The following is an 11,867-nucleotide window of genomic DNA, read 5'->3' on the forward strand; positions in this document are numbered from 1 at the left end:
GCCCGCCTGGGACTGGGCAGTGGAGCGGTGCCCGCGGGAGGAATGGCAGGGAGAGCGGGGCTCAGCCTGGTCCCCTCGGCTCCAGCGTGTGGAACCCCGGCCGGTGATTCGCTGGCCAGGTGACGCCTTTGGGCTCTCCTCTGAGCCCGGCTGACGAGGAGCTGTCCAAGGCGGTGGTGCTGAACGTTCACGAGGAGGACATCCCAGGGAGAGCCCACCTAGGACTTTCATCTGCTAGGGAAAGAGCGCTAGAAAGCACCTTTGTGGCAACTTGCTGTCAGGGTGGCTTTACTAACAGCTGAATCTTTCACAGTCACCTCCCCTTTCCATAACTGTGTCCACAGTGTCACCGCTTCCCTTAGCCTCTGCCTGCCACGTTTCAGCCTATTAAATCTACCTTCGGTGTGATCCCCCCCCCTCCCCCCGAAGGAAACCAACTGGCCTTTGGTAAACGTATGCAGAACTTTTGGTGTCACCCCGATCCACACCACAGTGCAGCAAATGTGTCTTTCAGCTGCACTGAAACTGAAGCTATGTATAAGCTTCTTAAACTAATAATAAGGAGGGTGGACAGAGCCTGTAGTTTTCTAATGCAGGAAGTCAATAGCTGAAAGGCCTTTACCTTTTTTTGGCTCTATAAATCTGGGAACAGCAATGCAATGGTGAATCTATCATGCTGGTTAAACGTTCAACCTGATTCTTTTACAGTGATAAACACTGAATGCCACTTCTGAAACTTAGTATTTCCTGATATAAACTATCAACAGTGAAGAAGTCACCCACTTTTAATGGAGTTAAATTTACAGGCTTCTCTAGGTACTGAGATTTTAATTTTCTGTCTCTTTATTCTTCCCAGTGAATAGTTCTGTTTTTCCTTAATAAAACAAACCTCTCCTCTCTTGCGTTATTATTCTAGCCAAAAGAATAATATTTACATATGCCTGGATAGAGTTTGTGATGGTAATTTATTTCAACATTCTTTCCTAATTGGAATAATATTTAAATTTTGGGAAAATTTATGAATAATTTCTAAACCCATTAAGGATTTCAGAAAGACAAGCATTACATTATCTCTAGACATCATCTGATCTCAGCCATATAGCAATAAACCACATTTCACAGAATATTCTCTAGCTTGTATTAACTGAGGTAGCCTTGTAGTTTCTGAAAGGCATTGTCCCTTCTAATGTTGAATAGAATTAGGTCATCATACAGAGATGCAAGCTTAGGACCTTATCCAACACTCATTGAATTCAGTGGAAAGACTCCCACTGATTTCAATGGGCTTTAGATCAGGTTTTTAGGGCTTAATCCTGCAAACACATAAGCATGTGTTTAACTTTTACTCATGTGAGCAGACATATGGAATTTGTATGGGAGTAAGGTTATTCACATACATATGTATTTGTAGAATCATTCTTCATGTATGATGTAGCCATGGGGGAGATTCAGGTGACAATTTCACAATATTGCAGTAGAGTAAGTATTGCTACAGTTAATATAACAGATTCAAAGTCTTCTTTCTCACACCACAAGAATAACAAAACACATTTTCTATTTTGAAGGTTTAAAACAGACTTTTTTATTAAAAGTTTACAATAATTTATGTATTTTACAAATGAATAGAAAGTCTCTTGATATATATCATATGAATCACAATACAAAAATATGTGTAAAATTTTGTAGTTGATCAACATACAGTCCTCGTTTAGGCCTGTCAATTACCATTTCAGCACTGAACCAAACATTACATATTTAGGATATGGTTATTAAGAGATTACATTAGAGAACACAAATAACTCATGGCATGTTTGCCGTAGGAGGAAACATTTTATATAATTTATATTTTGCATAAATTTACAATAGACCTTTTTATAAAATGTACAATAAATAAATACATGGTTTAATACACATATTCACAATATGATTTCCTGAGTCTAAACTAAATCCATTACTGTGCTAAAACACACTACCAATTGTAAGGTTTTAATGGTAGCATTATAGATGCAAAGCAATTTGGCATCAATCCACCAAGAATGACTCTCAGGTATATTGTTTTTCTTAACTACAAGTGTTTGTGTTAACAAGCTGTGTAAGGCACTCAAGGATATACTGAAGGCTACAGATATTACTAGAGTTGAACACTTTAAATAACAGCCACAGTCCTTCAACAGCTTGAACAATAGTTATAGGCCTGAAATACACGAAATACAGTTGTCAACAAATTAAGCTGCAATTCAAATGGATTTTAGTTTAGACAATCAAAAACATTTGTGTTGCTATGCACATGCTGTCTAATCAATATAATTAGTGTTATCTAGACAGTGAACATTTATGACTACTTCAGTGTCTCTTCAGAATCTCTCCTATTCTGAGTCAATGCATTTACACATAATTTTCAAATTCTCATAGGTGAAACTTACCTATCATAATATATTAATAACCAATCTAATGTTATATTTATTTTTATCTGGCCCTCAGTCTTGTAATAATTTGAAAGTAACATGCAAGATTTCGGGTTTTCTAAGAAAACATGTAGAAATTATGGTTTAACTTGTTCAACCCTTACTCGCATTGGTGAAAACTTATTCACTGGAATAGCCCAACCAGACTTACTTGTGTGAATAGTAAGTGCTCACCAGTGTAAGTAATGGTTGTGCAAACTAGCCTTATCTTTTAATTTCTAAGTTTTTCATTTTTATATTAAATCTATATGAAAAAAACATTATTCCAAAAACCTAGATTTAGGCTAATGCCCCACCCTGTAATCCTATATTTTTAGGATCTGATTTTAAAAAGGTGCACAAGACCCATAAAAGAAAAAGATAGCAACAATCACAGGATCTGATACTGCTATCCTTACATAATGGCTTCAATGACACTGCAATTGGAGTAAAGTGTTATTCAACATAAGTTAGGTTGGTAGAATCAGGCCCAAAATGATTTAAAGTTGACAGTGAAATAAAATCTGTGTTTAAAATATGTAGCACATATATGTGAATGCAACATCTGTGTAAAAGAAATATTTTTAAAACATTCATTGAGCCATTTTTTCTTTTCTATGTACATAACATTTTTTTACATATAAACATTACATCTCCATAAGTATCATCACTTATTTACATGCTTCTTTGTCCTGTACATTTAGCTTTTTTTAAAGTGGGGTTTAAGAATATTTCATTTGGGGATGGGGAGAAGGGGAACTGAATTCTAGACATATATATACACAACATGCAAAAACGTGGCCCAAGTAAACAAAAAATAAATGTATTCAAGCTAGTTTCAGATACGCCTGCCTTTACATTCTAAACTCCTAACCATTGCATCTAATATTACCATGCATATCCACACCAGTAGCAGCATTTGAATTCCTAAGCTCACCTGGAACATTAGGTCTGTATAGTCAGGCATTTAATTTAAGGCATTTTTATAGATGCCTGCATAGTACATTCCATTAAACTTTAATCCAACAATTTCTTATTTAGAGTTCAGTAACATCTCGGATAGAAAGTGGTTATATTATTATGTGTAATTCTAAGTAAATAAAATATTTAAAGACAACATATGTTTAAGTAGAATTAAACTGTACATTTAGGATTAAACAATGTTGCAAGCATGAAATGAAAAAGTCAAAATTAAATCAGCTATACAAATCCCAATGTTGGCATCTGTATCTTATCCAACTGGAATTAGTTGAAATACTTCTATCATATGGTCATATTTTCATATCAAAACTCACACTTCTTGATTTAAAAGGTCTTGACACACTAACAAATTGCAAATATAACATTTTGATGAGAAACACATTTCCTCATCTTTCTTTGTCATTTCCCTTTCTTTTTGTGTGGTTGCTTACAATACATGTATCCAGTACAGTTTGAAACATATACACTAGATGTGCCAGCTTTTGGAGGACTTTCTAGAATTTAAATTCTGAAGATTTTCTTCTTAGCTTCATTTATAAAATAAATGTATGAAAGCAGTGCAGAACAAAACAAACACAAGTATTTACTACAAAAGAGATTGCTCTTTCCAGCATGTAATGATAGTCCAAACTGTTTGGGTATTTCTATTTCATGAGATTTAGTAGGTTGTATTAGATAGCTATCAATTAAAACCAGTTAGAATTGGCTGCATCCATTTGCTGTTTTCTCACTGGAAGAAAATTGAAAGATAATGTAATGTAAAATTTTGAAGCTATATTGTGGACTTCATGCAGTATACAATCAATTTTTTTATTCACAAAAGTAATTAACAAAAGAACTAAAGCAAAAGAAAATATTAAAGTGACTGTAAAAATGTCATCCTTTACTTGACAGATGTAGTACCTGTTTTTATGTGGAGACCTATAAACTTGCTGTTGCAACAAAAATAAGTTTTTACTACTTTAAATCTGTCAGCACTGGAAAACCAGTAAACTATGGAAGAATTAATTAGATTCTTCTCTGGTTTGTGCTTCATCAAAGGAAAGGTTAACTAAGTTCCAATTATCAACCCAAATTGTGCCTTGACATTACATCTGTGCAGTCCCATTTAAAACAACGTAAAGATGTTTAAAAAATGTCCATCAGATTGCATAGGTGGAACCTAGGGCAGATTTGCGACCTGGAGCCCTGTCTATTACTGTAGATGATGTACAAGCCAGAAAGAACATAATTCAGCTACCAGTTTGAGTTTGATGGTCTAGCATCAAGAAAAAAGTCTTCTATACTAAGCAAATTTTAATGTGGAAATCACTGTTTTATTCTGCAAACACTTATGCATGCGCTTAACTGTACACACCATAATACCATTAACTTCAATGGGCTTACTCACACTGTAAAATTAAGCATGTGCATAAGTGTTTGCAAAATCAGAGCTTAAGACACAATAATCATGAAGCCCACAATGTCACAGAATCACCTTCCAGACTTTGAAGCAAAAGTCATTAAATAACACCATTGTGGAAGCAAAGATACAACCTCATATTACATCAAAAATGTATCACATTTTTTAACTTGAAAAACTCTTCTGGAATCTTCTGATCACAGGAAACAAGTGGAATAAAAACAGAGCATGAATACAGCAGGTCCAAATTTTTCCCCCCACAGAAATTTTAAACAAAAATGAAAAATGTTTAGTCTTTCATTGAACTTTTCCATGGGAAATTTCAAGTTTTCAGCAAAAAAATCAAAACGGAAAGATTTTGTTTGAAAGTGGGAGTGGGAGTACCTCATGGGAATTGTTGTTTACTTCTCATCTAGCCATCCTTCTCTATGGGCCATGATCCCCAGCTGAACTATATCTTCCATAATGTACCACAGTTTCCCATTTTTGTGGGGGGAAACTGTGCAACATGGCATCCCTAGTATTGAATGAACAGTAACTCTAAAGTCACCCCAAGGCAATGTCTGTAAAAGACATTTTTCTGACTAAAATTATCCACCATTTCAAGCTCTGGTTCAGTTTACAGTTTTGCAGTCATCTGCATGAACATCGTATCTTGTAGACCTGCTCTGAGAAGGGTAAGCTGACATGATGGCAAAAATGTTACTGGCTACCTGGAGTCCTGTCTGTACTAACATTCTCATTGGCAACAACAATGGACAAATGTGGACAAAAAAGGCTAGTGTAGACCACCAACACTTGAGGTCTTTCCTCCAAGCGCATGAGTACTGCAGCATAGTGGTTCTGAACTTTTCCATGCCAGGACCACTTTTTCCATACTGAGACTGCCTTCCCACATAGCCAGGATCTTGCAGGGAAGCCCCTGCTATTTATCAATATAGGAAGGGCAAGGGTGCTCACAGTCCCTGACACCTATCTGCAGCCACTTTAAAGGTCATGACTACCAGGTTGAGAATCTATGTAATAGCACATTGGATGTGCAGAATGGGTAAATTCAATTCGAACATACTTCCTTTACTTTCTTTTAACCTTTTCAAATGTTGACAAGTGCAATCCAGGGACTGGCAGTTGCAAAAGTGTAGTGGAATTTTCATGAAAAGTAAGAGAAAACATGGTGCGATATAAAAATGGAAAATAAGATGATGTAAGATAAAGACTCAGGAGAAGGAGCCAATTATTGTTGAGAAAGAGATCAACCCTATGTTGAATGGATGGTTGTCAGAATACCATTTGGAGAAAGGGATGGAAAGGAAATGTAAACCAAATCTCAGATGGCTTAGATAAATTGAGGAGGATGAAGTGTCAAACATATGGCTTATTTAAACCTTCCAAAATTTCAGAATTTGAGATAGGATAACTTTTTAATGTACAGTAGCTCCTATGATGTAGAACCACTAGTGATATATAAATATAACTACACATTTGCTATTGTACAGGTCACAATGTAACTAGACATTGAGACCATCCAGTGGCTGCTTCGTGGAGGATATGTTTTCTTCCACCCAGCAAGTTCATGCTAAACCATGGAAAAATACAACCTTGCATCCTAAATAAAAAAAGCCATCACCAAGCATGAACACATTCAAAAATACTCAAAAAAATATTTAGTGTATCATTCCTTGAAAAAGCAAACATTGCTGAGCAATCATATCAGCCTAAAAGGCTGTTAACCATGTCAAACATTGTGTATGACACTTTCCTGTCTCAAATATTATATGTTGTTTCCTGAATCTGGCACCTTTGATGGTATGGTTAAGACAATGAGAGCTGGAGGAACTAGATGTCTGACTGATTGCAATGATGATCCACCCTTAGGTCATTATTATAGCGTGTTTGGTTAGGGTTCTTTGTTTCAGTTACCCATTGGATGTTAGAATAATAAAGCTTGTAAGTTGATGAAACAACATTGTATAAGTGGATTACAGACAAGTCTTCTTTCTCTTGTATACATTTTATGCTATATATGTGTTGCTTAGGCCACATATCCATCTCTGTCTTTGATACAAGCTGTGTGATGCTTTGGGAGATGTCATGAGTGGTCAGCTTAGAGATCACACAGGTAAAGGGTGAAGCATTGTGAGTGGGGTGAATATTTCCTTAGAGATGTCGCCGTGGCACAACTGGCTAAACTTCCTAATAGTATATGGGAGCTAGATGGCCCTCTATCAGAGACTAAAGGAGCAAATAACTCACTGAGATGAACCTAGCAGAATTTTCTAGAACTCATCTCCACTAGTGGGGAGGGTTTGTGACATTGCAGATCTGGAATGGAGCAGAGGCTTCCTAACCCTATGGTTCAAGGCCATTTGTGGGGAAGTGATGCATGGATGCATCCCCGATGCATAGATTTAGGAGATGTCCTGCATGAATGGATGATGGTCTACATTTTTGTTCCAATAATAAGAGCCATTTGCTGAGTCACCTTATGGCTACTCCGTAGAAGATGCCAAAGAGATGCCACAGCATTAACTCTCACTGAAATGTTCACATGGAGTTAATGGGCTGTGCAAAGAACTGTATCATGGAGAGGGCCACTGAAGCAATAATCCTGCAGAGTTCAGTTGAGGAATATCCATGGGACCCTGGAAGTGAAAGGAAAGGTGCAACAGAAGTGACACTCCACCTTTGCAGGAACACAGTAAATGCATTCAGATAGGGCTCCCTCAAGAAACATGCTTCATCCCTCTTTCCTTTAAAGTGCCCTATTACATGATTAATATTCTGTATCTGGAAGTTTAAAGTTAGCCATGACACAGATGAGAAAAGGAGGGGAAAACAGTTGTACTGAGGTAATAGAGAGCTATGTTTGTGGCAGGAACATAAAGACTGAAATCTGTTTTACTTGCATCCCCATACATAAGAAAATTCAAGAGGTAGGGCAGACTTAGCCAGAGGAAGCAAGCAACTTTAAACTATAAAATTATGCACAACTGTAGCCCAGATATGGGCCTAGCTAGTGGTTAAACTCTGAGCATGTACAGGAAGAATGCAGGTTGAGTAACTCCTCCATAGCCCACCTGCAATATCCAGATCATAGAGGCAAGCAAAGAAATGAGATCCACTGCTCTGCTCGCGTACATGAATCTGTTGGCAATGAGATTTGCCCACAAATCTCCCTGGTAGAGATTTCACCCTTAGATGGTCTGCAGATATGAAATTAAGCTATCTGGGAAAAGAGCTGTTTTTCCAGGAGTAGAGAAGGAGACGAAATCAGGGATTTTAGAAAGCACTGAGTCTCAGCCTAACTGCTTCCAATGAAATCAATGGTAAAACTTCCATGTACTTAGAGCTCAGCCAAGTTGCTTTTGAACATTCCACCCTGAAGTTCTATGCCATGTATTTTAATAGTTTCAGTGAGAAAGTTTATCTTCAAGAATATTTTTGTTTTTTAATAGTTTGTCTTACAACTTTTATTTTTTATAATTTCAGATTGCTAGTATTTGGAAATTTTATTGTCCTCAAAATTATGCTAGGTGCTTCGCAGAAGATCTGTAATGACACAGCTCCTGGCTCTGCAATCTAAACTCAAGATGAGACATGACAGAAGTTGACCAATGGTAGAGAGTAGATGTGGTGCAGGAAGTTAAGGGTTGTAGCTATATGATAATACAGTAATTCAGTTTAGGTAGGGGCCCTTCTTGGAGATTCAGTATTTCTTTATTATAGATACAAATTATTTATATATATACATTCACAGAGGTGTGTGATAGAGAAGATAAAGAAGCAATTAATATAAATTCACAGTGCTGTAGGGATCACAGAAGAGAGAAGATTTTGAGAGGGATTTAACTGAGGAGACAGTGGTAACTTGGTGGCCAAAGTAGGGAGTGGGGCTCCAACTGTAATGGATGGCATGGAAAAACACACTGAGAGATTGGTATTAAAAACAAATACAGCTGGCATCAAGGCTAACATACTTTTGGAGCAGAAGGGGTAGGAGGGTGACATGCTATGGGAAATTACATCTGCACATTCATTTCCTTTCTGTTAATACCATTTTTGGCAACAAAGCATGGGGTATGATTAAGGATGTGGTGTAAAACAGATCCTTTCCTTAGGTTTGCCAATGCATTTTGTGACTGATGTTTAATTTGTTTGATTGTAAGCTACTCAGGGCGGGGATCATGTCTTGTACAATAACAAGCACAATATTCAGGATTAACACATAATAAGTAAGCTTCAGATTTGGATTTCAGTGAAGCTAGTACTCAACATGAGTGAGAGAGGCTGAACTGAGACCTAAATAAATGAATAATAATAAAATGCAACAGAAAATTGTGAAATATTTGTGAGTGCTGTAGAGGCTAAACAACTATATACATTAGAAACTATATATTAAACTTGAAAAAATAAAGATATTGCAAATTGATTGAACCATAATCATATTTTGGTGAACAATGACGGATATATGACTACGTCCATAGTAGTTACTATGACCCCCGCTATGATTGCTGGGATCTCAGTAACTGTACCTATTTTGAAAGTACAGTCAGTGAGCACTATCTCAATTATTGGCTGGCACCTGTACCATGAAAAAAGCAGTAGTATCGGTGTCATGTTGACTTCCAGTCACTCCATGGCCTAAAGGAGATGGAATTCTTGTAGTCTGGTGTGGCACCAGGAATTATTATGGTTGTGTATTAGATCAGGAGATGGTGAGCTTTATCTGCTCTTCCAGCATGTTTTAAAGGCTTTCATTCTTTAAGTTCTATGAGTTGTAAGGGTTGGTTTTTGGGGGGTTTCTTTTATTGGTCAGTTTCAGGTAAGACATTAAAATTGGAAACTTTCTGTGATAGGTCAGTTAGAGCAGGCAGTAACTCTGCACCCCAAGGTGAAGTTTAAACACATTTGTGATATGATTTATTTTAAAACAAAAACAATTGTGAAAAATGTCCTGACCTTTTAAAGGCCAAACATGAATACAACACAGCTTCTCTCACCAAAGGCCAGGAAAGGTACAAGGCATAGTTTGCTTAACCGAGACAAATATATATGTGTGGCTAAGTTCAGCAAAGCTCCAGAGAGAAAGAGGAATTCCCCCTCTCCCCAGCCAATTTTCCATTCCTCCTTATAAAGATCCTTCCTCCAGGACTCTCACCGGCAGACTAAATCCCCAGCTCCCCACACCTGCCCGAGTCCTGCTATCCTGCAGCCATTGTAGGCCATTTCATTTCTGTAGAGGGAAAGGGTAACTAACCCATTCCTAGGCAGTCTCTGGACAGGATTTATATAGCATATGATGTGGTAAAAAAAACAAAAAGAAAAATAAGCAATCCCTAAAAAGATACAGAACTCAGAGAAATACAAAATTATTAAAGGTAGCTATTAATCATCACTTTCCTATCTAAACTAATGGCACTCTAATCCAAACACCACCATGCAACTTAGAGCAGTGGTTTTCAAACTGCGGGTTGCGACCCAATACTGGGTGGCAGAATGTAAGGCACTGGGTCATGGCAGCTCCAGTCAACACCGCCGACCAGGCTGTTAAAAGTCTCATCGGTGGTGCTGCCCAGCTAAGACAGCTTGTTCCTACCTGTTCTGACACTTCGCTGTGCCCCAGAACAGCCAGCAGCAGGTTCGGCTACTAGGCGGGGGGAGTGCCATAGACACCCTGAGCACCAGCTCCACCTTCCCATTGGCCGGAAACCAGTCAATGGGAGCTTGCGGGGGTGGTGCCTGCAGGCGAGAGCCACGCGGAGCTGCTTGCGCACCTCTGCCTAGGAGCCGGACCTGCTGTTGGCTGCTTCTGGGGCACAGCGCTGTCGGTGGTGCCAGGACAGGCAGGATGCCTGCCTTAGCACTCTGCTGCGCCACTGACTGGAGCTGCCTGAGGTAACCCCACGCCTGATCCCCGAAACCCCCTGCCCCAGCCCTGAGCCCCTCCTCAAACCCAGAGCCCCTGCTTGCACCCCAAACTGCTCATCCCTGGCCCCATCCCAGCACCTGCACTCCCAGCCCAGAGCCCTGACCCACTCCCGCACCCCAACTCCCTGCCCTAGCCCAGAGCCCCCTCCCATACCCTGAACCCCTCATTCCCGGCCCCACCCTGCAGCCCTCATCCCCACACTCCAATCCTCTGCCCCGGCCCTGAGACCCTCCCACACCCCAAACCCCTCATCCCCAGGTCCATTGGGTTGCAGGCATCAACAAGTTTCTTCAACTGGGTCACCAGAAAAAAAGTTTGAAAATTACTGAAGGACCTAATAACAAAGAGAAGTGGGCAGCACTAGAGGTGGAGTCAAGATAACGGACGTAATTCTACATAAAGCCAAATGATATAATTAACTGTGTTCACTGAGGACCATGTCCATATCAATTGAAGTGTCATTCTTTAGCTGTTTTGTGCTAACTTTTCTATGGAAGTGGCTAGAGGATTTTTTGTTTATTCATTTTAAATGTTATTGTTTTCATCCCCGCCCAATTCAAAAACAGTGAAGGGATTTTTCCTAAAATTTAATACACACACAAAAAATCACCTTCCAAGCATGGGAAAATTCAACTGAAGAGGTGATTTCTCAGAAGGTTATAAACATACAAAAAAAGAATGTATCATGGAAACTTTTTCAAAAATTAGGATAGTAGCAGAACAATGGCAACTCTGTACATGAGCTCTTGTTATTGGTGACTCATTATGATATCATTTAAAAATCAACCTTAAAATGGGAGTGATCAAAGATTATGGATAATAATTCACATTGAAAATGAACAATTGATTTAAATCAGTCATTTATCATATTACTGTATATCCCACTACCAATACTGTAATTCAAGGGCATATATAGGATAGCTAAAGGGATTTACTAGCAGTTTGCTTAAACACATCTCCCTGAGCTGAAAATCACATTTCACATGATCGTACCTTTAGTATTCGTCTAGTAGGAGGACAGGAGGATAATGGTTAATGGATAAGACCATTCCCAATCGACATTCAGCAGACGGTCCATCTGTCCTTACTGCCAACATTGAACCAGGCATTA

Source organism: Eretmochelys imbricata, chromosome 7, assembly GCF_965152235.1.
Source record: "Eretmochelys imbricata isolate rEreImb1 chromosome 7, rEreImb1.hap1, whole genome shotgun sequence".
Lineage (NCBI taxonomy): Eukaryota > Metazoa > Chordata > Testudines > Cheloniidae > Eretmochelys > Eretmochelys imbricata.